General features: G+C 45.4%; 1 pseudogene; it reads left to right on the forward strand.

Annotated features, from left to right (window-relative positions):
- Positions 1 to 20245: 20245 nt before the first annotated feature.
- LOC134964688 (5S ribosomal RNA) lies at positions 20246 to 20365 on the forward strand (annotated as a pseudogene).
- Positions 20366 to 27494: the final 7129 nt, after the last annotated feature.

The following is a 27494-nucleotide window of genomic DNA, read 5'->3' on the forward strand; positions in this document are numbered from 1 at the left end:
GGAAAAGAATAAACATTCGGACTCCTTGTGAGGATCTGAGACCAACTCATCACGGCCAGTGCCGTTTCTAGCGGCGGGCGAGCCGTGCAACCGCACGGGGCGCCCGTCGCGGCACTTTGTTACTCCTTATCGCCTCTCCCGAGCGCTCCTGCTCGGGGGGCGGAGTTTCGCGGAATGACGCGTTGCGTCGTGACGTCACGACGCAAACGCGTCATTCCGCGAAGCCCTGCCCCCCGAGCAGGAGCGCTCGGGAGAGGCGATAAGGAGATAAGCATGAAGGAGGAGGCGGCCGGCGCGAGGGACGTGAGGCGGCGGGACCGAAGAGCGGGAAGACGTAAGTATTCTCTCTCCCCCCCCCCCCTCTCCCCCTTCCTTCCCCTCAACTTGAAACCTGCCTGCCGCTGCCGCACTGTGTAAAATGGGGACACCTGCCTATGGGGATACATGCCTGCCGCACTGTGTAAAATGGGGACACCTGCCTATGGGGATACCTGCCTGCCACACTGTGTAAAATGGGGACACCTGCCTATGGGGATACCTGCCTTCCGCACTGTGTAAAATGGGGACACCTGCCTATGGGGATACCTGCCTGCCGCACTGTGTAAAATGGGGACACCTGCCTATGGGGATACCTGCCTGCGTACTGTGTAATATGGGGGCACCTGCCTGCGTACTGTGTAATATGGGGGCACCTGCCTGCGTACTGTGTAATATGGGGGCACCTGCCTGCGTACTGTGTAAAATGGGGATTTCTGCCTGCCGCGCTGTGTAAAATGGGGATACCTGCCTGCCGCACTGTGTAAAATGGGGGCACCTGCCTGCGTACTGTGTAAAATGGGGATACCTGCCTACCGTACTGTGTAAAATGGGGATACCTGCCTTCCGTACTGTGTAAAATGGGGACACCTGCCTGCCGCACTTTGTAAAATGGGGACACCTGCCTGCCGCACTTTGTAAAATGGGGACACCTGCCTGCCGCGCTGTGTAAAATGGGGACACCTGCCTGCCGCGCTATGTAATATGGGGACACTTGCCTGCTGTAATGTGTAAAAAGGGGACTTTTTTATTTTTATTTTTTTCCCCCTGTGGTGGGTGTGATGATATCAGATGAGGCCATGCCCACTTTAATGAGACCACGCCCATTTTAATCAGGCCACACACTTTTGTCGGGAGCGCGCGCGCCTACGGCGCGCGCATGCATTTTCTTTTTATGGCTATATGGGGGAGAGGGGGGCACGCATTTTTTTTTTTAGAGCAATTGGGAGGGGGGGGGCGCATTTTGAAATCTCGCACTGGGAGCCAAATTGTCTAGAAACGGCCCTGATCACGGCCGACCTAGAGCTTAATCAACAGAGCGACCAGCACATGAGAAGGAATACTTTTACTTCAGTATTCATTATAAATTATAATATGAATATACATAACGTAATACACAAATACACACATATCCTATATATATAACATACATATAAGCGGATTGTCCGGAACCGTTGGGTCCCTAGTGATATTAATGTGTTCTGAATGTGTATGACCATGTACTGAATGTCCCAGTTGCGGATCTAACAGGAAACCTTATGGTCGACAGAAAACCTAGTATTCGTCGACAGCAGGGAGTAGTAACCAGGCAAAATAACATTCTTGTGACCCCGAGGGGTCCGAGGGAAGTATACATAAATAATTTTAATAACACTCCCCCACACATACTACCATGTCTGTGCTCGAGCTACAGGCCCATGGAACCGTACCACACATATACATATAAATATATATACAGGTATAAGGCAGTTACAGCATGTTAATTTACACCCAGTAATAACAGTTGGTGCCGACAGGGTCACCCACATACAACTGTGTCTCCCATACAGTGTTTACTTTTGACAAGCACACAACTACCGACCTGTTGACTCTGCATCTACTGTATCAAGTACCAACAGGCGTCGGCGATGCCGACAGTGATCCCCATAGCTGTTTGTGACAGAGCCCTCACGCATGTCGACACATGTGGACTATAGTGGGTATATCTGACAGGGAACACACAGAGAAATATGCACAACAAGGATTACATGCCCATTTCTAAAAAATAGTGCTATATTTCCCTCAATATAACACTAAAAACACTGTGCCCCCCCTCGTTTGCACTGTACACATTTTTGGCGGGGACAGAGAGAAAATGGCGCTGAACACTGTTGTGAGGGCTAAGCCCCGCCCCTTTTCGAGGCGCTTCAGCCCCATTATAATATAGTTTTTATATGCAGGCAGGGGACCGTATATAGTGTCTACGCACTATATACCTACTCAAATAATATATATATTGCTGTCCAGGGCACCCCCCCCCCCCCCGCACCCTGCACCCATGTAAACCTGTTGGTGTGTGGGAGCAATGGCGCGCAGCGCGACCGCTGCTGTATACTGGCAGGGGTATCGTACACGGTGCCCGGGGCCCGAATATGCGTTCTTGCCAGTGAAAAGAGACCCTCAGTAACTGCTGCCCAGAGTGCTCCCCCCCAGCGCCCAGCACCCTGTGAGTGCCGTTGGTGTGTGGGAGCATGGAGTGCAGCACTACTGCTGCGCTTACCTCCGTTACTGAAGTCTTCTGCCGTCTGAAGCCTTCTGTTCTTCTAATACTCACCCGGCTTCTTTCTTCTGGCTTCTGTGAGGGGAGTGACGGCACGGCTCCGGGAACAAGCAGCTAGGCGAACCAAGTGATCGAACCCTCTGGAGCTAATGGTGTCCAGTAGCCTAAGAAGCAGAGCCCTGGAACTAAGAAGAAGTAGGTCTGACTTCTCTCCCCTAAGTCCCACGATGCACATAGGCGTGCGCAGCTCATTTTATTAGGGGGTGCACCCCCGGAGGGGCATGTCTAGCACCACCTTTTGGGCATATCAAGGACCGCCTTTCTAGCACTACCCATAGACATGTCTAGAACTATTTTACATTCTCGCAGTATAATCATATGGCTTGGTATAATTTCTCTCTAATAATAAAGTAGATATAATACACCCCAGAGAAAAATAATGAAATATAATGGTGCAACCACCAGGCAGTACTGACGGTCTGCTACGGCATAACCCTGAGTGCTAGCTGACGCTGTACCCTATTCACTGCTTGCACTTCCCCAATCTATCCCTGACCCAGTGGCGGAACTAGAGAGTGATGGGCCTAGGTCCAAAATTCACATTACGCCACACAGTATGAGCTGAAATTCCCATTACGCCACACAGTATGAGCAAAACTTCACATTACGCCACACGGTATGAGCTGAAATTCATATTAAGCCACACAGTATGTGCTGAAATTCACATTACGGCACACAGTATGAGCCGAAATTCACATTACCCCACACAGTATGAGCCAAAATTCACATTACCACACACAGTATGAGCCAAAATTCAGATTACCCCACACAGTATGAGACGAAACTCACATTACGCCACACAGTATGAGCCAAAACTCACGTTATGTCACACAGTATGAGCCGGAATTCACATTATGCAAACACTATGCCACCAGCAGTGCCAGATACTGTACACATAATACCCCCGTAGTGCTCACTATTATTACAATAGTATAACACATCATTAATAATAAATATTTTGAGGGATACAAATAATCAATAGTAATAAAAAAAATCCAAATTTAACATATTAAACAGAGCTGTCTCAGTGACACACTGACAGATAGCGTGTCTTAAGGCCCATACACACTGGGCGATTTTGAGCTGAGAGCAGGTCACTTTTGGTGTTTTGAGCTGTTTTCAGCTCAAAACCGCCCAGGGTGTATGCCTGGCGATGAGCGCTGATGCGTGCCTACGCTTCATCGCCGGTGGCCGCCGTTCATCTGCTGGTATTACCAGAAGATGAACGGCGGGGTGGACGGCTTTTCATAGCGTCCTGTTATTGATAGCCGTTTACCCCCGCTGACATCGCTGGGCGATTTTCAGCCCAGTGATCATCGCTGTGCATACACGCTAGGCAAAAATGCCCAGTGTGTGTATGCACCTTTACACTCTCTGCTGAGTGCTGAACTGTCTCAGGCTCGCTCAGCTTTGTTCTCCGCTCCGGTGGTGGATCCGATTCCTCATGAGAGGAACGCTACCCGGGCTGGACCTGTGATGTTGGTGTGGCTGGCGGTGGCAGTTACAGAACAGTGAGGACACGGCGCAGAGGCAAACGCAGGATTTTTATGGGGGGGGGGGATTTCTATATATATATATATATATATATATATATAAAAACTATTCACCCGGCACTCAATACTGGATACAGGAGATTACTTGCTGCGGTGCCCTCCGTGGGTAGACAGCCCTACCCTTTATAGCACACAAATCCGGCGGCACTCAAGCAGACTGATACAGGTAGTAATGCAAAAGGACTCTGTTTAATCCATCCTACGGCGTTTCGGGGCTATACCCCGTCGTCAGGGACAACGCTTTGTCCCTGACGACGGGGTATAGCCCCGAAACGCCGTAGGATGGATTAAACGGAGTCCTTTTGCATTACTACCTGTATAATATATATATATATATATATATATATATATATATATCTTCAGAAAAAAACAATGGCCGGCACCCCTAGGAGATGTTAATAATTAAACCACATCACAGCATGTCACCAATCACGTAGTACACATACACACACAGCATGCATTGACACAGTAAACTCAATTAATAGTGTACATACACATAGATGACATACATACATCACACATAGCAGTAGTACACAACATGCATACATACAGTAGACACACATAGTAGCATAGATATACACAGCATACACATCTGACACCATAGTATACATACTGTAGTGTACACACACATCTCTTTCACAAAAAAATAAAAGAGAGCCACTATAATTGCATAGAGGCTGCCAGCCCCTGCCGGGTCAGCGAGAGCCTACCCGGCCAGCATCTTTAATCAGACGCCCACGTACCCATCCCCCACCGGACTCGCTACTACCGCCGTCACCCACTGACAAGCGTCTCATACCTACAGACAGGAGACGCTGCATCCGTCTAGGCCAGTCCAGCCCTATGAGAAGGAAAATGACTGAGGAGCAGCTCTCACTCACCCCCCTGCGTGCGCGTAGCCGCTGGAGGAGACTGGAGAGCGCGGGCGGGAGGCGGAGCTTAACATCAGTCACCCCCTGTGCGGCTGGGCAGCCGTTCGAGACACCGCAATGATCCTCTATAAATATATTGTCAGCGGCGGCGGGTGCAGCAACACAGTTTGACAGTGACAGACTGCAACGAGCAGCGCTGGCACTGCAGTGGCTTATCGCGATCATCGCAGGCGTGGAGTGTGGGGGGTGCCGGACATTAGGGGGTGCCTGTGCGCACCAGGCACCCCCTGTGCGCACGCCTATGACGATGCAGTGAGCCTGTAGCCAGCAGGTCTCCCTGAAAATAAAAAACCTAACATTAAAGTCTTTAGAGAAACTCTGTAGAGCTCCCCTAGTGTGTGTCCAGTCACTCCTGGGCACAGAGTCTAACTGAGGTCTGGAGGAGGGGCATAGAGGGAGGAGCCAGTTCACACCCATTCAAAGTCTTATAGTTTGCCCATGTCTCCTGCGGATCCCGTCTATACCCCCCATGGTCCTTACGGAGTCCCCAGCATCCTCTAGGACGTAGGAGAAAAATAAGCCCCTTACTAGTGCAAAGGTGCATACATCCCCAGTGCCTTTTCGGGCACCATTGGCTGAGATGGCACCAAGGGCACATAGCACTTTGGGCTTCAGGCAGCCAGCCTCTTGGGCAGAGGACCAGGTGATGGCCCATTGCATACTGGGGTGCTTTTAATAAAGCTTATAACAAGCTGGTGCAGTCAAAAAAATATAACAGAAAGTCAAAAACCCTGGGAAAAACCATGATAAAAGCACAAGAATTGTCTGACCAAGGTAAGGAGTCACACGATACACTTATTATGAGGGCAGTCGTCATGTTTTGAAATTAAAGCAGATAACATTGATAGTTCTCTTATGGTGGAACATTATTTTGTAATACATTAGGGCAGAGGTTCCCAAACTCAGTCCTCAGTGCATGATAACATTCCAGATTTTAAGACTATACATGCTTGAACAAAGGTGATTTAATTAGTGCCTCAGTTAACTTGATTTATCGATCTGTACTCATCCATGGATATCCTTGAAATCTGTTAGGGTGCCTTGTGGACTAGGGGAAAATTGATGGTTTAATTTTATTACAAGAGCAATGTTATTTATTAATTATATTAAAATGGCAATATTAATTGTAAACTGTTTTTTGAATTTTTTTTAATGATGGGACAATATTTATTATTTTATAATGTGGGCAAAATTTATAATATATAGCCATGACTTAAACCCCTTTCAGACATGTATCAAAATCCTAGGTCTATGTACGTGAATGCGCTTCAACCCGGAATTTTGATATGTCTGAATGCAAATGACCTGGGACTAAGTCCAGGGGGTAAATTTACTAAGATGGGAGTTCTATTTCAGATGGGATGTTGCCCATAGCAACCAATCAGATCCCAGGTATTATCTTCTAAAAGGTGCTAGATAAATGAGAAGTGAAATCTGATTGGTTGCTATGGGCAACATCCCATCCTAAATAGAACTCCTATCTTAGTAAATTTACCCCCAGGTCCGTGACCCTGCTCCTGACCAGGGTCACGGAGCTGAGACTCGGGAATTTGCCGGCTTGCTAGACGCAACAATTTCCAGAGTCAGATGTCTGAAATGGGTCTTATATTCATTATGTGAATGCCATATTTTGCCACTGCTTTTATTCCAGGTGCCAACTTGATGTGTATGAAAAGTTTTATTACATTGCTCAGAATGTATTTGTACATTGCACATCAGGGGTGTGCCTAGCTTTTCTGCTGCATTACAAGGTAGATGCCAACAATAAAGACTTCTGCATCAAGAAAATTGGCAATTTGAAATAATTACATTAATTTCCCCCTTACCTAGCAAAAATTATTGCCTCAGATAGTTGCCTCATCTTCTTTAATTAAAGGCAAACCTTTCCTAAATTAAACGGACACATGTTGCTAATTTAAAGGCACAATTTGATGAGACAAATTAAATCAACACATTAAGGCTCATTCCAACAAATTAGATCTTGCAACATGAATAATCTTCTTTTGTTGCTACCGTCTCTACTTTTACGCAGATGCACTTGGCATTGCCTGTAGGAACATGGCTTTGCAGGCTAAAATGGAAGCATCTGCAGGGTGCAAATGTTTGCACTGGTAGAGGGAACAACTGAGTGGCTCAATAATGTACCATGCCAGGTAAAGATTAAGTGGGACACTTAATTACAGAAAGTGCAAATGGACTGCAATTCAGTTATATAACCCCTATAGATTGTAAGCCTGCGAGCAGGGCCTTCCTACCTCTATGACTGTTTGTTATTACACAGTTTTGTTATATCATTGTTATTTCCAATTGTAAAGCGCAACGGAATTTGCTGCGCTATATAAGAAACTGTTACTAAATAAATAAATAATTGGAGTATTGCACCTAGAATAAGGTTTAATGGGCCTAATTCAGACATGATCGCTGTGCGGCAAATTTGCAGAGGGCTCGATCAGATAGTCGCTGCCCGGGGAGAGTGAAAACCTGCCCTGTTCAAGTGTGCAAATGCATTTGTACGCCGTGCGAAAGCTTTGCCAGGCAGCGGACAGCTGCCAATTCATTCGCAACAGACTCAACAACAAATAATTTTTCCATAATGTGCAGTCTTGTGCATAGCCCAGAACTTACTCCAACACTGTGATACAAATAGGCTGATTGGGGCCGGATCTGATGTCACACACCCTCCTAGAAAACGTTTGGAAACGCCTGTGTTTTTCCTGGCACTCCCAGAAAACGGTCAATTGCCAACCCCAAATGTCCGCTTCCTGTCAATCAACTTGTGTATGCTTAGCGATCAAAATTGCACCATTCTGTCGCTGTTTGGCGTCGCGCCTGCGCATTGTGGTGCATATGCATGAGCAGTTATTCGATAATTGGCTGCTGTGCGAATTCGCACAACAGCGATCAGGTCTGAATTAGGCCCAACATTCCTCATTTTAGCTCACATCTCTATAGGGGATTTGGTCTTTAGGTCGACAGTAAGTCAACACTGTCTAGGTTGACCACTATTGGTCGACAGTAACCAGGTCGACCGGGACTCTAGGTTGACATGAGTTTTAAAAAAAAAAAAACATTTTTTTTTAACTTTTTCATACTTTACGATCCATGTGGACTACAACTGGGAACGGTAACCTGTACTGAGCGCAGCAGTAGCGGAGCGAGACACCTTGCCCGAAGCATGGCGAGTGAAGCGAGCCATTTGAGGGGACACGGTGCACTAATTGGGGTTCCCGGTCACTGTATGGAGAGAACGACGCCAAAACAAGTAAAAAAACTCATGTCGACCTAGTACATGTCGACCTAGAGTCCCTGTCGACCTAGAAACCATGTCGACCTACTTACTGTTGACCAATAGTGGTCGACCTAGACACTGTCGACCTAAGTCTAATCTACCTAACATACCAAACCCCTCTGTAGGACTTGATTTTTCCATGAGGTGTCAGACATTGCGCCTGGTCTTACATTGTTATTACCAGCGGCGAATTCGTAACTTAAACTGAAAATTCTGAATGTGGCTAATTTAGGCGTCCATAACCTGCATTAGCCACATGTGCAGTCAGCTACTGTCTGCTATCCGCATTACAATCCTGCAAGCCATAACTATATTAATCATTTATGTGCAGTTCTATCACTCTCTGCAGTTAAGTATATGCTGTACTGTTGCTATTAATAATCTCCAACTCTCCTTTGTTGATATAGGCAGAAAGCACATATCCCTAGTGCGTATAACTAGGTCAGGAACACATTAGGTCGATATCAGCATGATTTGCCGTATCAAACCGACAAATGGTGCATATCGCCTAATGTGTATGCCAAATTGTGTCATCCCACGGGTCACATGCAACATCTTCGTGCAGCATGGCCAACCAGAAGATGACGCATGCGACCCAATGGAGTGTTATGAAGGATGGAACTAGATGTACAGTAGTTCCATTGTTCATTACATTGGGTAATGTGTACCGGCAATCTGCTATGGTCTGGGGCCAAGGGAAATTGCCCAATTGCCGGTCGTGCATATGTGGGGTGTGGTTCATCAAATCGACAGTGTCTAGGTCGACAATGTTTAGGTCGACCACTATAGGTCGACAGTCACTAGGTCGACATGGATGGAAGGTCGACAGGGGTTCTAGGTCGACATGTGCTAGGTCGACAGGTCTAAAGGTCGACATGATGATTTTTTTTTTTTTGTCGTTTTCTTCGTAGAGTGACCGGGATCCCAAATTAGTGCACCGAGTCCCCTCGCATGGCTCGCTTCGCTCGCCATGCTTCGGGCATGGTGCCTTCGCTCCGCTACCGCTTCGCTCGGCACACTTTACCAATCCAATCGTAGTCCACGTGGATCGTTAAGTATGAAAATATAAAAAAATAAAAAATGTGAAAAACTCATGTCGACCTTTAGACCTGTCGACCTAGCACATGTCATCCTAGAAACCCTGTCGACCTTCCATCCATGTCGACCTAGTGACTGTCGACTTATAGTGGTCGACCTAAACATTGTCGACCTAGACACTGTCGATCTTCAGACCGGATCCCGCATATGTGTACCTGGCCGTAGACTTATCTATTTCAGCATGTTGTTGACACACCACCAGGGCTGGTGTGAGATTTCTAGACGGCGTCGGTAAAACTTTACATTACCTCCCCTAATTCCCCAACACACTCTGTCAATCCATACACGTGAAACCACACTTACGTGTTTCCCAAAGTCTATGACAACTAGATGAGTTATTTTTTTTAATGCACATCCTGTCTGTAATTGGATTACACTTTGTTGCAGAACCAGAGCACACCACCTTCACCCCCATCAACCCCATTTACCAATTCACCCCCCCCCCCCCCCCCCTCTACCAGCGGTGGCTCCTACTTACATTTAGTAGAGAGGCTGCCACTACCCCTGCTCCCAGGGAGGACTCAAGTATTAAATGTAGTTTCTTCCTACTTTTGAGTCTGCTCAAAATATCTAGTGTGGGGGGCCTACAAAGTGATAAGAAATTGGACCTGCTTCTTAGGTATTATTCCTCAGAAACCTACCTGGAAGAAGCTGGCAATAGAAAATATTAGTGCATAACCTAGCTGGCATCATCCTATATATATAGAAAGCAAGAAAAGTAAACACTATTCAGTAACTTAGGACAGGAACACAGTCCACAGTACAGTTTTGTTTCAAACACTGTTAGTATATTGGCCCTCATTCCGAGTTGTTCGCTCGCTAGCTGCTTTTAGCAGCATTGTACACGCTAGGCCGCCGCCCTCTGGGAGTGTATCTTAGCTTAGCAGAATAGCGAACAAAAGATTAGCAGAACTGATAATATTTTCTTGCAGTTTCTGAGTAGCTCCAGACCTACTCCTAGATTGCAATCAGCTCGGTCCGTTTAGTTCCTGGTTTGACGTCACAAACACGCCCTGCGTTCGGCCAGCCACTCCCCCGTTTCTCCAGACACTCCCGCGTTTTTCCCTGACACGCCTGCATTTTTTAGCACGCTCAGTTACCACCCAGAAACGCCCCTTTCCTGTCAATCACTCACCGATCAGCAGTGCGACTGAAAAGCGCCGCAGGATCCACAGCAAATCTACTAAGTTTTTAGTTAAATAACTAAGCGCATGCGCGCAGGGTGCCTTGCGCATGCGCATTTAGCAACAAATCGCAGCATAGCGAAAATCAGCAACGTGCGATCAACTCGGAATGACCCCCATCATTCATTAGCATCAAATGTTGCATTTTGATCAATGAACTAAGAATTGTGGTAACACCATGCAAACACTGTTACATTTGTAACCCTCCTTCAACATCACTGGCAAAAGCAGCCAGTGGTTATCTAAGGAACATTAATTTAAATCACAGGTAATAGACTTACTTACAGAATAAAGACAGCGTAACAGTTTTTAATAATTTCTTTTAAAGCATCTTTATTCACGTAAATCTAATTATTTTTTTCTTCACACGTTTTTCTGTCTCTAATCATTTTATATTTCACTCTACATGACCCCTCAAAGGTAAGGGGACATAATACATCATATGTAATGACAATAAAGATATCTACATCACATAGGGATGCGGTCAACATCCCGCTGGACGGGATCCCGGCGGTCGAAATACCGACGCCGGAATCCCGACTGCCACAATCCCGACATAGGGGTATATGCAATTGCGGTCGAATTCCCGAAATTGTCGAATTTCGGGTCATTTTCGACCAAAAAAAAAATTCGCCTATGCAATTCAGTGCTTTCCGACCAAAAAACGGACTTTCAAAATTCGACTTTTTGAAATTCGAATTTTTGCAAATTCGACTTTTCTGCAATGATATAAGTGCTGCAATTCGACCAAAGCATATTCAATTCAAGTTTGGAAATTCGACAGCAGTGCTTTTAGACAGCAAATTCGTCATTTTCAATCCGCCACACTTTGGAGGGTGAAAACAAATAAAAAAATTTTAAACATGGTTTTTTTTGTGTTTTTTTTTTTGGGAATAGCAGATCTATTTATATTAGAAGGGATTAGGTACTTTTTTTTTTTTTTTTTGGAGGCACAAATATTATTTATAATTTTTTAAAAATATTATTATTATTTTTTTTTTTTTTTAATTGCTGGAACGGTACAATCCGAAAAAAAAATTGCGTGGGGTCCCCCCTCCAAAGCATAACCAGCCTCGGGCTCTTCGAGCTGGTCCTGGTTCTAAAAATGTGGGGAAAAAATTGACAGGGGATCCCCCGTATTTTTAAAACCAGCACCGGGCTCTGCGCCTGGTGCTGGTGCCAAAAATACGGGGGACAAAAAGAGTAGGGGTCCCCCGTATTTTTAACACCAGCATCGGGCTCCACTAGCTGGACAGATAATGCCACAGCCGGGGGTCACTTTTATGCCGTGCTCTGCGGCCGTGGCATTAAATATCCAACTAGTCACCCCCTGGCCGGGGTACCCTGGGGGAGTGGGGACCCCTTCAATCAAGGGGTCCCCCCCCCAGCCACCCAAGGGCCAGGGGTGAAGCCCGAGGCTGTCCCCCCCCCATCCAATGGGCTGCGGATGGGGGGGCTGATAGCCTTTTGTGATAATAAAAAGATTGTTTTTTCCATTAGTACTACAAGTCCCAGCAAGCCTCCCCCGCAAGCTGGTACTTGGAGAAAAACGGCGAAAAATTGCCGCGATTCGCCGTGAATTGCATATACCCCATATTCTCCCTCCGTGGGTGTCCACGACACCCATAGAGGGAGAATATAATAGTGTGCCGAGGGTAGCGAGGCACCGTGCCCGCAGCGTGGCGTTCCGCTCGCCACCCCTGTCGGGATTGTGTGGTCGGGATTCCGGCATCGGTATTTCGACTGCCAGGATCCCGTCCAGCGGGATTACGTACTGATCCCATCACATATGGGTATTGGAACTTCTTCTTTATTTTTACAAGATTATTAATAAAATTATGAACATGTTATTTCTATTAAAGAAGAATTAATTTTCTCGTGGAAGGGAAAGAATGCTGCTAACAGAAGTTGATTTTCTTTTTTTCCTTGTTATATTTATATATGTAAATTTAAATCAACAAGCAGCACCACCCATATGCATTTGTGTTGAAATATTTGTTTGGTCAACACAAATTGTTATGCCATTAATATTCCCTATATAATATAATTCATCTAAAACCTGGTGCGGGAGTCTCTCTAACTCTAAATCAAATAGAAATTGCCACAGGTGGCTAGCTGGACAGAGGACTGTGAGATGCCCCGTTCACACACAGCGATGCGATAATATATTGGTAGATATATTGGCCGTCGGCTGTGCTGCGGGGCTGACGCGATATGTCTGTGAAGGACGGAGTTCACAGACATATCGCCCGTACACACTGGTCAATGGACCCGTGATATATCGGCGTCAGCGGTGACGTCACCTGCCAGGCAATATGCCAGGTCGAGCCGCAAGTCTGAAAGGGGTCTCAAGCCGGGTCGCACCTGGGAAGCACCCGTGTACACATTCCTGGGTGCGACCCGGCTATGTGAGTCTGAAAGGGGTATAAAAGTACTGAGGAACTGAACTGTGCTGCTTATTCACCTGCTTTCATGCTATTAAGTGCTTCACCTGCTTTCACACCATGCTAAAAGACCAACTGGCATTATTTGCATCACTTGCTTCCTTTTGAATTGATTGCTTGACTGATGCGCTGAACAACAGCAACCTTTATTACTCACTGCCTCTGCTTGCCCTTGACACTAAAGGAACCCTTTACCCGACAGTGTATGTTACCGGGGAGGCACAAATGTTTATTTGAGAGTATACAGAACCATTTTCTACCTTATAAAAATAGGGATCTCATGGAGAACACTGAATTAATGGGACACTAACTTTGTAGCAACAAGGGTTCACACATATTGTTGTAGTTGTGTATAGGGGTGTAGTATGGTATGCCGGCGCTCGAGCTCCTGGCGACCAGCATACCGGCGCCGTGAGCCCGACCGCCGGCATACCGACAGCGCGGCGAGCGCAAAGGAGCCCCTTGTGGGCACGGTGGCATGCTACGCGCGCCACACTATTTTATTCTCCCTCCAGGGGGGGTCGTGGACCCCCACGAGGGAGAATAGTTGTCGGTATGCCGGGTGTCGGGATTCCGGCACCGGTATACTGTGCGCTGGGATCCCGACATTCGGCATACAGAGGACCACCCGTGTATAGTTCGACACCCTGTGGACAGTTTAGTGGATTACAGTACCATTGTAACTAAATGTGAGGTATTGCCAAATATTGCTTAATACTTTGTAAATACGCATGGTTTATTTGAAGTCAACTGATTTGCACTGAAAGTACCTCTTCTTTTATTCTTACCAATTTATGATAATCGTTTGTGCAATGTTATTGGATATGCTTTTGACTACTTAACAAGTTGAATTCTAGCGGAGACCAGTTACGTTCCCGAAAAATGATTATTTGGCGCTGTCTTTTGGGGATCCTCTGTCCTTCTGCCTAGGTACTCGTGGTGGAAGCTGTGAGGCACAGAGATTTACATTGTCCCACAATCAGGTACGGTCGACATCAGCACCAACACTCCGCACCACCTTATCATTTTGTCACAGTATCAGTCATGAGTCAAGTGTGGACACATGGGGACAGTTCGTATTGCAGGTTGCAATGTTTTGTGTGTGAAAATTATCTATCTATCTATCCTATCTATCTATCTATCTATCTATCTATCTATCTATCTATCTATCTATCTATCTATCTATCGCTATAAGCTATATATAGAGAGATATATAGTGAGTGATAGATATACTGTATACATATATTTCTCTTACTGATCCGTGCATGCCTATCAGAATACGGATAAAAAAAGCAGGTCTGTTTTAAAACTGGTGTTTTTTTACGAATTCTATGATTTACCGGCAGTGTTTGGCTATTGCCGGCAGTGATTGTGAATACAAATTCTTAGTAAATTACCGAGTTGCAGAAAATAACAGGCGTGTTTGACCGATGGTGTATTCATTCGTATTTGTGAACTCTGCCGTTAAAACAAACACGAATGCCTTCATCACTGCCGATATTTGGGTTTAAAGGACACAATATGACAAATGAGAGTGGCGCTCCTTTCTGTTCGTAATGTTCCTCAAAAAGAAAGAATTAAACAGATCATTGCGTAGTATGTTCTATATTTGTAATTACACCTTTAGTGATAGGGGGTTTCTTAAAAACGTGATGTGTAATATATCCCTCCACAAGACGTTTTCTTAGATAAAAAACAACAAAGCAGCTTCCATCCTAATTTAAAGATTGCTATAAATAGAATCTCAAAGATATCTCTTATGGATCCTTATTTTCGGGTGGAAGGCGCCTTTTGGTAGTGTAATTACCTCCAATAAATCCCCAAAAAAGGGGTTCGTACACACAAATACCCAGAATGGAGAGATAGACAATGGGATACTTCTTCACACCCATGGAAATCACCTTATGGTAATATAATTACCTATATACATCCCTCAAACAAATGAGGTCTATGCGTGTAGATATTTCACCAAGCAGAGGCAGATCACATGAGACTTCTTAAAAAGCAGGTTTCTTTATTAAACTCCTCCAGAAAGTGGCATGTAAAAAATGGAGGATACTGACATAGCATATTACTGTTTTAATGAAGGTATCCACATAAATTAGACAGACAGACAGTTATAATTTTACATTTAAAAGGGGGGTAATTGGGTTTAGTAACTAAATTCTCAAGATGACTCTTTGGAAAAAAAATAAAACTCGGCCAAAATCGGGACCTTAGTAATTATACCCCCTACACGAGGGCCGCAGGTTCGGGATTCAGAATTGGATCCGTCTAACCACGGATGCAAATCTCAGTGGTTTGGGAGCAGTCACCCAAGGGGAAAACTTCCAAGGAAAGTGGTCAAGTCAGGAAGCTCTCCTTCGGATAAACATTCTGGAACTAAGGGCCATATACAACGCCCTTCTACAAGTGGCACATCTTCTGCGAGATCAAGCCGTTCAGGTTCAGTCGGACAATGTCAGGGTAGTGTCCTACATAAACAGGCAGGGCGGAACGAAGAGCAGGGCTGCAATGTCAGAGGTAACAAGAATCCTCCTCTGGGTGGAAAGGCACGCGGTGGCGCTGTCAGCAATCTTCATTCTGGGAGTGGACAACTGGGAAGCGGACTTCCTCAGCAGACACTATCTCCATCCAGGAGAATGGGGCCTCTATACAGAGGTATTCGCAGAGGTAACAAGCTGATGAGGTGTACCTCAGATAGACATGATGGCCTCTCGCCTCAACAAGAAGCTTTGGAGGTACTGTTCCAGGTCGAGAGACCCACAAGCAGTGGAGGTGGACGCCCTGGTAACTCCGTGGGTGTCCCAGTCAGTGTATGTGTTCTCTCCACTTCCACTCATCCCAAGGATTCTCAAACGAATAAAAAGAACAAGAGTTCAGGCGATCCTCTTTGCTCCGGACTGGCCAACAAGGGCTTGGTACGCGGATCTTCTGGGATTACTCCTGGAGGATCCGAGACCTCTTCCTCTTCGCGAGGACCTTCTTCAACAGGAGCCGTTCGCTTATCAAGATTTACCGTGGCTACGTTTGACGGCATGGAGGTTGAACGCCAGTTTTTAGTTCTAAAGGGCATTCCAAAAAAGGTCATTCCTACACTGATTCAGGCTAGGAAGGGAGTAACGTCTAAACTTTACCATTGGATTTGGAAACAGTATGTGTCTTGGTGTGAATCCAAGAAGTTTCCTACGGTGGAGTTTCCACTAGGATGGTTTCTCCTCTTTCTGCAAGCTGGTGTGGATGCAGGCCTACGCTTGGGCTCCTTAAAAGTCCAGATTTTGGCCTTGTCCATTTTCTTCCAGAAACAGTTGGCTGCTCTTCCGGCGGTTCAGACTTTCTTGAAAGGGGTTCTGCACATCCAACCACCCTTTGTGCCGCCTATGGCACCTTAGGATCTTAATGTGGTACTGCAGTTCCTGCAATCGGTTTGGTTTGAGCCTTTACAGGAGGTGGATGTCAAGTTTCTTACCTGGAAGGCGGTCACACTGTTGGCATTGGCATCTGCTAGACGTGTGTCAGAATTAGGGGCATTGTCCTGCAAGAGCCCCTACTTGATCTTCCATGACGATAGAGCTGAGCTCAGAACGCGTCAGCAATTTCTTCCAAAGGTTGTGTCAGCTTTTCGTATCAACCAACCTATTGTGGTGCCAGTGGCTATTGCCTCAAAGTCCTTGGATGTTGTGAGGGCTTTGAAGATTTGTGTTAAGAGAACTTCTCGTCACAGGAAATCGGATGCTCTGTTTGTCCTTTATGATCCCAACAAGGTTGGGTGTCCTGTTCCTAAGCAGACAATTTCTCGCCGGATCAGGTTTACTATCCAGCATGCTTATTCTACGGCAGGCTTGCCGATTCCAAAATTTGTTAAGGCCCACTCTACTCATAAAGTGGGTTCTTCCTGGGTCGGCTGCTTGGGGTGTCTCGGCTTTACAGCTTTGCCGAGCAGCTGCAGGGTCGAACACGTTTGCTAAGTTCTACAAGTTCGATACTTTGGCCTCTGAGGACCTAAAGTTTGGCCAATCTGTTCTGCAGGAGCCTCAGCACTCTCCCTCCCTTACTGGGAGCTTTGGTACATCCCCATGGTACTAAATGGAACCCCAGCATCCTCTAGGACATAAGAGAAAATAGGATTTTAATTACCAACCAGTAAATCCTTTTCTCGTAGTCCGTAGATGATGCTGGCTGCCCGCCCAGTGCTTCATTATTCTGCATTGTTGCTTGGTTAAGTATTGGTTCAGCTGTTGCTGTTCCTATTTCATGCTGGTTAGCAGAGGCAGAACTCTGGGAGGCAATGGAGTCATCTGCCGCCGGGCTCCTGCTCTGAAGGGGGCACCTCTCCTCCCATTCTGTGACACCATTCAATTAAGTTAATTGATAGCTGCCGCTATCTCTTCAGTGTCCGACTTCCTCACTGGTCCCTGCACCTTACAAATCACAACCTCTTTATTATACTGAATATACACATTTTACAAGTGTCACACCCAGGATTAGAAACCACGACCTATTACACTGGAAGCAGACACCTTACTGATGAAGCTGTTTGCTCCTGTATAGGAAATATGAGAATTTTAACTATATGAAGATACTTCTCTGACAATTACACGTACCTTCATATAGTTAGAATTCTCATGCTTCCTCTACAGGAGCAAATAGCTCCATCAGTAAAATGTCTGCTGTTAGTGTAACAGGTACAGTGTACATGGGTACTAATCCTGGGTATGACTGCTAAGAAATGTGTGATTTAAAATAAAAGACTATTAAATGTATAAATACAGTATATACATTTTTTTCAGAACACTACACACACACACACACACACACACACACACACACACACACACATTTATCTTAATATAGTAAATAGGGGGGCACCAATATTTATCTTGCCTCCGGGCAACTGGGACAAACTTACGCCACTGCTGGTTAGTATGGTTTCTTCTAGTTCCTGCTGGTTAGTTGCATGCTGGTTAACATGGTTTCTTCATGTTTCATGCTGGTTAGCATGGTTTCTTCATGTTGCATGCTGGTTGGCATGGTTTCTTCATGTTTCATGCTGGTTAGCATGATTTCTTCATGTTGCATGCTGGTCATCATGGTTTTTTAATTCGGTGTGAGCTGGTGTGATTCTCACCACTATCTGTGTATTTCCTTCTCTCGATGTATGTCCGTCTCCTCGGGCACAGTTTCTAGACTGAGTCTGGTAGGAGGGGCATAGAGGGAGGAGCCAGCCCACACTATTAAACTCTTAAAGTGCCCATGACTCCCTAGGGACCCTTCTATACCCCATGGTACTAAATGGAACCCCAGCATCCTCTATGGACTACGAGAAAAGGATTTACCGGTAGGTAATTAAAATCCTATTATAAATGTATAGATATACTATCTATAGATATATAAATATATTTGTATACACATAGGTAAAGAGAGATGGGTATCTGTGTATATAGGCATATCTATATAGATGGGATGGTATCAGGATCCCGGGACATGACGGTGGTCAGAATACCAACAGCAGCATCCCGACACTCAGAATCCTGAGTATGTTAACCCTACCCCCCCAATCCTAACCCTCCCCAGCTGCAGCTTGACCTTAAAGCTCCACCCCTACCCCCCGCAGTCTAATCCTAACCCCCCCCCCCCCCACCCACCCCTTCCCTGATGGTATTTATATATTATTTACATAGGAAATGTATCAAATAAAGTTGTTGCACTTTCATTTTTGTCTGTTGTATTATAACATCTAAAGACATCCAGCTACAATGCAGCTTTTATGGGGCTGTCCTCCCATTGTAATAATGAATACTTTTGTCCCAGCTCCTGGGAGGCATGGCATGCTCCTGTAAGTGGGTGCTTCTCATGTACTAGACACGCCCCAAAGATGTGTGGCCATGACCCCAGCATGCTGTAGTCACACCCCCTCCAGGAGAGGGGGGCCAAAGAAGTTTTTGTACAGGGGCCCAGGATTTCTCTTGACAGCACTGTCCCCGCCCAGCCTCTCTCCCCACTGCTCAGCTTTGGCTTCTCTCTCTGCTGGGATCTCACAATGTCAGAGTCATTAAGATTGGGGGGGGGGGGGGGGGGAGTTGCAGCTGCTGTGCACCCCTCCAATGTCAGATCCAAACAGGGGGAGCCACAACCGTCCGGCCCCGCGTAATGTCAGATCCTTGGGGGGGAAATCTGCAGCGGCTGGGAGGATCTCTTTTAACATTGGGTCCATAAGTAGTATTCCCCAGTGATCCCTGAGTGAAGACTTAATGGTACTCTCATGATAATTGCAAGTAGAGATTAAGGCGGTAGATTCCTTTCTGTCATCCCTCTTCTTATAATCCAAAAGATCATGCCTCTCCAGATGTGCAGTTCTAGTGGACCAATCTTAATAGAGATCCTCCCAGAAAAACCCGAAATTATCTTCTGCAATTCAAAAAATTTGAAAGACATCCTAGCACCAAGTATGCTGCGCGAACTGCCTTCTGGAAACATTAACCACACCTTCTCAAAGTGTGTAGGAGGCGGAGCCTTCAAGTGTGGACAATGCAATAGCTGTAAATTCCTTAATCCTAACAGAAAACCTTTTACAGTACAGGGGACACTCAAGAATTTAAAGTAAAGGAATTCATGACCTGTAATAAAACATCAGGCATCTAATTGTTGGAATTTACATGCACCAAGAAATATGTGGGGAAGGCCAAAATGCCATTAAAACTGAGGATCCAGGAACACGTCCGGAATATCAAGAACAAAATTGACACTCATCTTATTTATAGACATTTTATACTGGAACACAACTCTAATCTGGAAGAGATGTCCTTTAAAACCATCGAACATGTACAAACTGGCGAGAGAGGTGGAGTCCTGGCAAACATAGTGTCCCAACAGGAAATGTATTGGATTTTCCAATTGAATACCATGTATCCCATGGGATTTAACGAAGGATACAAGATTGCCCCATTCTTATAAAGGTGTCTTTAATCCAATTAAATGAGTCAATTATCTTTGACATCTCCTCTCACTCCTGTCACATTGTGCCTTTCCCTCTTCTACCTAACACTGTGATTAATAAATAAAAAATTGACCTAGAATGATACCGAGCTGATTACTGAGTTTTATTGCGTAACATACAGTCACACCTCACTGGCTCCACACCCAAATCCGTTCGATCTTGGAAGCTAAGCAGTGTTGGGCTTAACCAGTACCAAGTGGGAGACCACTTGGGAAGACTAAGTACTGTAGAAACAGGCTTAAGCGCAACTATGGCAAAACGGTATCCCCATATATATAACTATATATATAGATATATAGGTCACTCTCTCACCACAATAATTAAATCACCTGAAAAATCCACAATGTAAATGATTATATAGAGAGAGAGAGAGAGAGTGAGTGAGTGAGTGAGTGAGTGAGTGAGAGACATATTTTATTCTCCTTTTTAATCATCACTATTTGTAATTATCACTATTATCACCATTGAGGAATTGCCTCAATGAATATTATCTCGATATCTGCACTCTTAAATTCCCTATTTTTACCTACAACAAATAAACACCCTCATTCTGCTAAGTGAAGTGTGATTAAAATTTTAATCACACTTCACTTACATAGCACTTATGTGCTTCTTATTAACCCTTATTAACTTTCACCTGTGTGCTGACCTGGGGTAGCCGACCTGTGCCGATGTGATGGGGTCCTGCACCCTGGACCCATACCTAGTATTAGGGACCCCCAGTGACGGAGACGCCTTGCCGATTGGCCTGGGGGCTTAACCCTATATCTGCAGATATACGCAACTAAGATCTCCGTATTATCTGATTATTATGTAGTATTATTTTTCACTCAGTGTGCATTAGAGAACACAAATTGTTTTTTCCTAATAGCACATATGTCCATAAATATAAGGGCCACTGCTCCCCTCTCCAGCTCCACAACCCAGGATCCTTGGGTACAATTCCTAGTAAAAACAAAGAGAAAGGGGGCGCTCCATAGTGCATAAAAGTTTTTATTGAAGACAACAGATAAAACTACAACTCCAGTCAGAGAAAACTCGTACCAGAGAAATAAACACAGTGGGCTGGTTACCACATAACATGTAATGTTACCATCCAGGCACTACTCGTCCCGCAGACCAGCATTTCTCAGGGGGCAGACCACGTGAATCACAAGCCACTAAGATGACTTCTCAGCTGCACTCGGTCCCGCAGATATATCACATCATACATTTTATATATAAAAACATGTTTAGACTCAATGCACAATAAATAATCCACATATACAGCCTAATTAGCATGCAAATATTAAAAATCACTTGCTTTAAACATGATTCACAACATCGATGCAACATCGAAAAAACATTGAAAATCAGGAAAAAACATCAGAAAAAAACGTAAGATTAGATCTCATGGAGACATCAAGAGACATTACATCAAGAAAAACCCCATTAGACCAAATGACATAAACAAAAAAATACTAATAGTATTTATTTCTATATAATATGCAATTTATGAAGGAGTGACACCGTATTTTGGATGAGTGCTCCTTTGAGCTAATGAGACTCATTGTTTTTGAAAAAAAGAAAGTTTTAGTAGAGGTTGAGAAAGAACTTGCTTTGTTGGAACCTGTTATTGATAAAATTAAGACTAATGAGAAGTATATTGGTGAGAGGAAAATTATTGATAAAAAAGTAGCCAACATTGACTCTAATATCATTGATACTAAACATCGAAAATTTCTTAGCGATAAGGACGACTATGCTAAACAAGTAAGAAAATGGCATGTTGTCAGAAAACAAAATAAGCATACCAGGTATAATACTAATAAGGAAATGGACCCTAGATCCAAATTTGCCTCAAAAGATAGGGGTAATCAGAAACAGTATTTTGGAGTAGAAACTCGCTATGAACCCTCAGACAGGTTTCTTCAGCCATATAATAATTTTCACCAAACTTATCTAGGCGCTAATGAATAATAATTGCATACAAATAATCTAATCTACAGGAAAATATACATACACACAAAGCAGCAATTCAGTCTAGCTGTGTCTGTGTTCACACAGCACAATTAGTAGCAGCTGACTTCAGCTGCACCAAAAAAAACACCAATATTTTACTTGTGACTTTTATGCGCTATAAATACAGGTGCATGAAATGACAATGACTAGAGACCACATCAATATAATAGAAATATGTATATAGAAAGTTTCTTTTATGTAAACAGTAAAAAACTTATATAAACAGACATTTAATATCACTTAAAACAACAACCTCAAACGGCATCCAGTGTTATACATAAAGATATTATCAAATGGATTTTTTGTATAGCCACATGACTCTTCCTGTATTGAATCCAGATATAATGTATAAACATGTCCTCATTCAATAAATTGTATCGCCAGACTAAAAACTTTGTATCTCAATGTCCATTATAGTGGATTGTATTCCTAGTGCTGGAAACTAATGCTGTTCAATGCACCGTTCCTATTTGTTTAAGCCCTGAGAAAGAAGCTGTAATTGGCTGTGTTCTAATTAAACAAATGTTCTCCAGCAGGAGTGAGCAGTGTGCAACCGTACCTGTGATGCTCTGCACTGCCAGCCAGGACGGGTGCGTCTCTTGGCGGTGAGCTCCAACCGCCAGGAAACGCTTCTGTATTGTGGCTGCGTCCGGCTTCAACACTCCTGCTCAGCTGACAGCTCCGGTTTCCAATAACTCCTTCACGATGAGCGCCTCTGGCATACAGCGTCTCAATAGCAAATGTGAATGCAGGAGGATTTTCTGGATATACTCAGCATGAATGGCAGGTATCCACAGCAGCTGTACAAGTCCTTTGGGGGGGTACAGGGGTAAATTCCTGACACGTTTCACACCCCAGGGTGCTTCTTCATAGAATGGGCCCCGCTTTCTCTAAGGGGCCCCTTTCGAAGCTGCTGTACATGAATGATTCTGCTATCTCCAGGCTCCACTACCAGCAGCAGTTGCTGGGAGAGTTGCTGCTGGCGGTGGAGCATGGAGAGAAGCAGACTTGTCCCAGTCTCCTGCATCTGTGTCTAGGTACCCGCCGCGGCGCTGCTTGTTCCCCAGCGCTAGTGAGGACAGCAATGAGAGCGCAGCAACGCGCCGCCGGCACTAGGGTGAGTACCATCGTCCCTACTCGGTGATACCGCTGCTGCAGAGATAAGTGAGCTGTGGGCCCTCTGGCCAACAGCAGCTGCCCACCGTACAGTCTCTCCCCTTGCTGGCCACTGCCACACTCGGTCATATGCTGTTCTACATCAATGAAGCTTCCACTCTCTGCAGGTGCTGTAAGGGACCTGCTATAAGTGAGTGTACACTTTTAAAACAGCCATGCCCCCAGTGAATTTTTGACATCATACCCGAAGAAGCCAACGAGGAGCGGGACTAGGGAGACTACTGGAGTATAATCAAACTATGTGACATGCTGAGAGACCTGCAAGTCAGCACTGAGGTCAGTTAAGGGGAAAAAATCATTAAATGTATTTTATAGGATGGGGGTGAGAGCTTCATTAAATATACAGTATAAAGGGTGTGGGTGAGGGTTGGGGGGGTCATTAAATATTTAAGGGGTGGGGGGGATCATTACTTATATAAGGGGTAGTGGTGGTGGGGGTCTTTAAACATATGATATAAGGGATGGATGTGATGGGTTGCTGGAGGGAAAGAGACAATATATATATATATATATATATATATATATATATATATATGACACAGATAGGCAGCACTCCTTGGTATGTACTGTGAAGGATCCAGGAGCTGCGCGTTGCCAACATTTCAGATGTTTAATTGCACCTTTTGTCAAAAGACATATGTAACATTAGCAACATTCAGCTTGTGGATCCTTCACATGTGCTGTGCATACCAAATTGAACCACATCTGATAGTATACTGTCAGGCTCTGGAGCCTTACATCCGGCGTGTGCTCCCGCGGGTTACCGTCCTGCTGGTTGGCGCGGTTGCGGCGGCAGGGAGCTGCTGGTGGCGGGTCTTCCTGGACGGATGTGCGGCTGCCAAGGGCCGGGGGCCGAGAGTCTGTAGATCCAGGCGCTGCGGCGGGGATCACTGTGGTAAGGTCCTCTGGTGGTGACACAGTATAGTGTGTCAGAGACAGAAGCTGGCTAAAGCTGCGTGCTAACAGCTAAGTATGTCTCCTGTGCTGGGGGCAGCCATGTTGGAGACCCGAGTATTACCAATGAAGTTCCCAATCTGTGTACAGCCAATCCTGCGTGTTCTCCCCTTACAAAAAGGGGACTGGCTCAGAGGGAGAGTGCCAGTGCTTCAAGTTACCTCCTTGTGAAAGGTTCTCCAGCTCTGTGCTCCCAGGTTACTTCTGGTTCCCTGGTCCTGGTTGCTCTCATCCATCGGTTACCTAAACGCTGCTGCAGTCCTGCTGTCTAAGTCCGTTGCCACTCGTGGAAGCGCTCACAGGATCACATGTCGTAGAGGAGCTCTAGGTGCTAACGGCGGCTCCCGCAGATGTCTTCATTTCTTCAAAGTCCAAGTTCTTCAGCCTCACAAACCACAGTCTTCATTTCTTCAAAGTCCAAGTTCTTCAGCCTCGTCTTTCACTCACAAACCACAGTCTTCATTTCTTCAAAGTTCAAGTTCTTCAGCCTAGTCTTTCAATCACAAACCACGTCTTCATTTCTTCAAAGTCCAAGTACTTCAGCCTCGTCTTTAATCATAAAACACAGTCTTCAGTTCTTCTTTACCGGAGTTCTTCAGCTTCACTCTTCAAGTCATATAACCATAGACTTTAATTCTTCCAGTTTCTACAATTTCTCCAATATTCGTGTACAGCCTGATTATTCATTAAAACTACAGTTATCTTCCTACGAAGTCCTCCTTTTCTTTACGTCCTCTGGCCAACATTAACACTTAGTTTGGCTTCCACCCCATGAGGAGGAATTACATTCAGCCACCTCGTTTACTCTCCTCACAGGTAGCTGTCCCTTCAGCCAAAACTCGGTTGTCGGAACCCCAACTTACGCAGAGCATGACAGTATACATACAGATAGGTAGCACTCTCTATCTGTATGTATACTATCAGATGTGGTTCAATTTGGAAGTGCATCGGGAAAGTGGTTATATTCGTTGGAGTGACGGTCTTGGGGACTATATATATACATACATATATATATATATAATATATATATATAAAATGTGTAGGTACATAGCCACCATATTACATACATAGCCACCACATTATTACATGAATAGCACCACATTATACAAATAGCACTGCATTACACGTATAGCACCACATTACATGTATAGCACCGCATTACATGTATAGCACTACACGTATAGCACCGCATTACACAAATAGCGCCACATAACACGAATAGCACCACATTACAGGTATAGCACCACACTACACGTATAGCACCGCATTATGGCCCTCATTCCGAGTTGATCGCTCGCTAGCTGGTTTTAGCAGCAGTGCAAACGCTAAGCCGCCGCCTTCTGGGAGTGTATTTTAGCTTAGCAGAAGTGCGACCGAAAGGTTCGCTGAACTGCTTCAAAATATTTTCATGCAGTTTCTGAGTAGCTGTAGACCTACTCCTACCTTGCGATCACTTCAGACTATTTAGTTCCTGCTTTGACGTCACAAACACGCCCTGCGTTCGGTCAGCCACTCCCTCGTTTCCCCAGGCATGCCTTCGTTTTTATCTGACATGCCTGCGTTTTTAGCACACTCCCGGAAAACGATCAGTTACCTCCAAGAAACGCCCCATTCCTGTCAATCACTCACCGATCAGCAGTGCGACTGAAATGAGTCGCTCGACCTTGTGTGAAACTGCATCATTTGTTGTGAAAGTACGTCGCGCGTGCGCACTGCGGCCCATACGCATGCACAGAAATGCATATTTTTAGCCTGATCGCTGCGCTGCAAACAACGGCAGCTGGCGATCAACTTGGAATGACCACCTATATGACTAGCACCACATTACATACATAGCCACCGCATTATGGGGGTCCTTCCGAGTTGATCGCTTGCTAGCTAGTTTTAGCAGCCGTGCAAATGCTATGCTGCCGCCCACTGGGAGTGTATTTTAGCTTAGCATAAGTGCGAACGGTTGTATCGCAGAGCGGCTACAAATTTTTTTGGGTAGTTTCAGAGTAGATCAAAACCTACTCAGCGCTTGCGATCACTTCAGGCTATTCAGTTCTGGATTTGACATCACAAACCCGCCCAGCGTTCGCCCAGCCACGCCTGCATTTTTCCCTGGCACGCCTGCGTTTTTCCGCACACTCCCTGAAAATGGTCAGTTGCCACCCAGAAACGCCCACTTCATTTCAATCACTCTGCGGCAAGCAGTGCGACTGAAATGCATCGCTAGACCCTGTGCAAAATGACATCATTCATTGTGTCCGTACGTCGCGTGTGCGCATTGCGCCGCATACGCATGCGCAGAACTGCCAAATTTTTGCCTGAACGCTGCACTGCGAACAAATTCAGCTAGCGATCAACTCGAATGACCCCCTACATACGTAGCTCTGGCCAGTTCAGTGAGCGTGCGGGAGTTGGGGTGGCAGCGGGTGTAGTGAACCCTGCTCCGACCATCGCTTTGCTGCTGCTCCTGGGCCGGACTCGTTGAAGAGACATTGGGCCAGGGCCAGGGAGAGGATGCTGCTGGGCTGGTTAACTTTCTAGTTACCAATGGGCTAGTCCCCCAATGGTAGAAAAGCTTCACCACTTTTCATGGCTAGCAGCACCCGCAATGTCTTGGAGACTCCAGGATAGCAGGCACCAAGGTGTAGACATATCTTCAGTAATGCCTCAGTTCCACATGCTGATGCCCACTTCCCGTGTGAAGTGACCAGTCCAGGCGAGCTGATGACACTATTCCTGCTGAATCCCATCATCATGGCCCCTTCCCCCGCTTTACAATGATGTAATTGTGGCTTTATACTGTGCCTTGATGATGTGATTCTGCTGTCATGTCCCTGCACTGCCCACATGGTTGCGTCATACCCCTCCCAACTGGCAGCCAAGAACTTGGTAAGTGTGTGATATCTGGGCCCTGTAGCTCACCAGCAAAAAAGTATCTATTTTTTAACTATTTCATCACCCCCACATCCACTGAATACAATGGGGTCTATGTACTAAGCCTTGGAGAGAGATCAAGTGGATGGAGATAAAGTACCAGCCAATCAGCTCCTGTCATTTTTCAAACCCAGCCTATAATATGACAGTTAGCTGCTGATTGGCTAGTACTTATCTCCGTCCACTATATCTCTCTCCACGGCTTAGTAAATAGACTCCAGTATGTGTAACGAGCCCCAGTGCTTTAGCCTACCAAACACCCACCACCACCACCAATTTTGCAACTAAACACTGTAAAACATGAGA

This window comes from Pseudophryne corroboree, chromosome 9 (genome assembly GCF_028390025.1).
Source record: "Pseudophryne corroboree isolate aPseCor3 chromosome 9, aPseCor3.hap2, whole genome shotgun sequence".
NCBI classification, from domain to species: Eukaryota; Metazoa; Chordata; class Amphibia; order Anura; family Myobatrachidae; genus Pseudophryne; species Pseudophryne corroboree.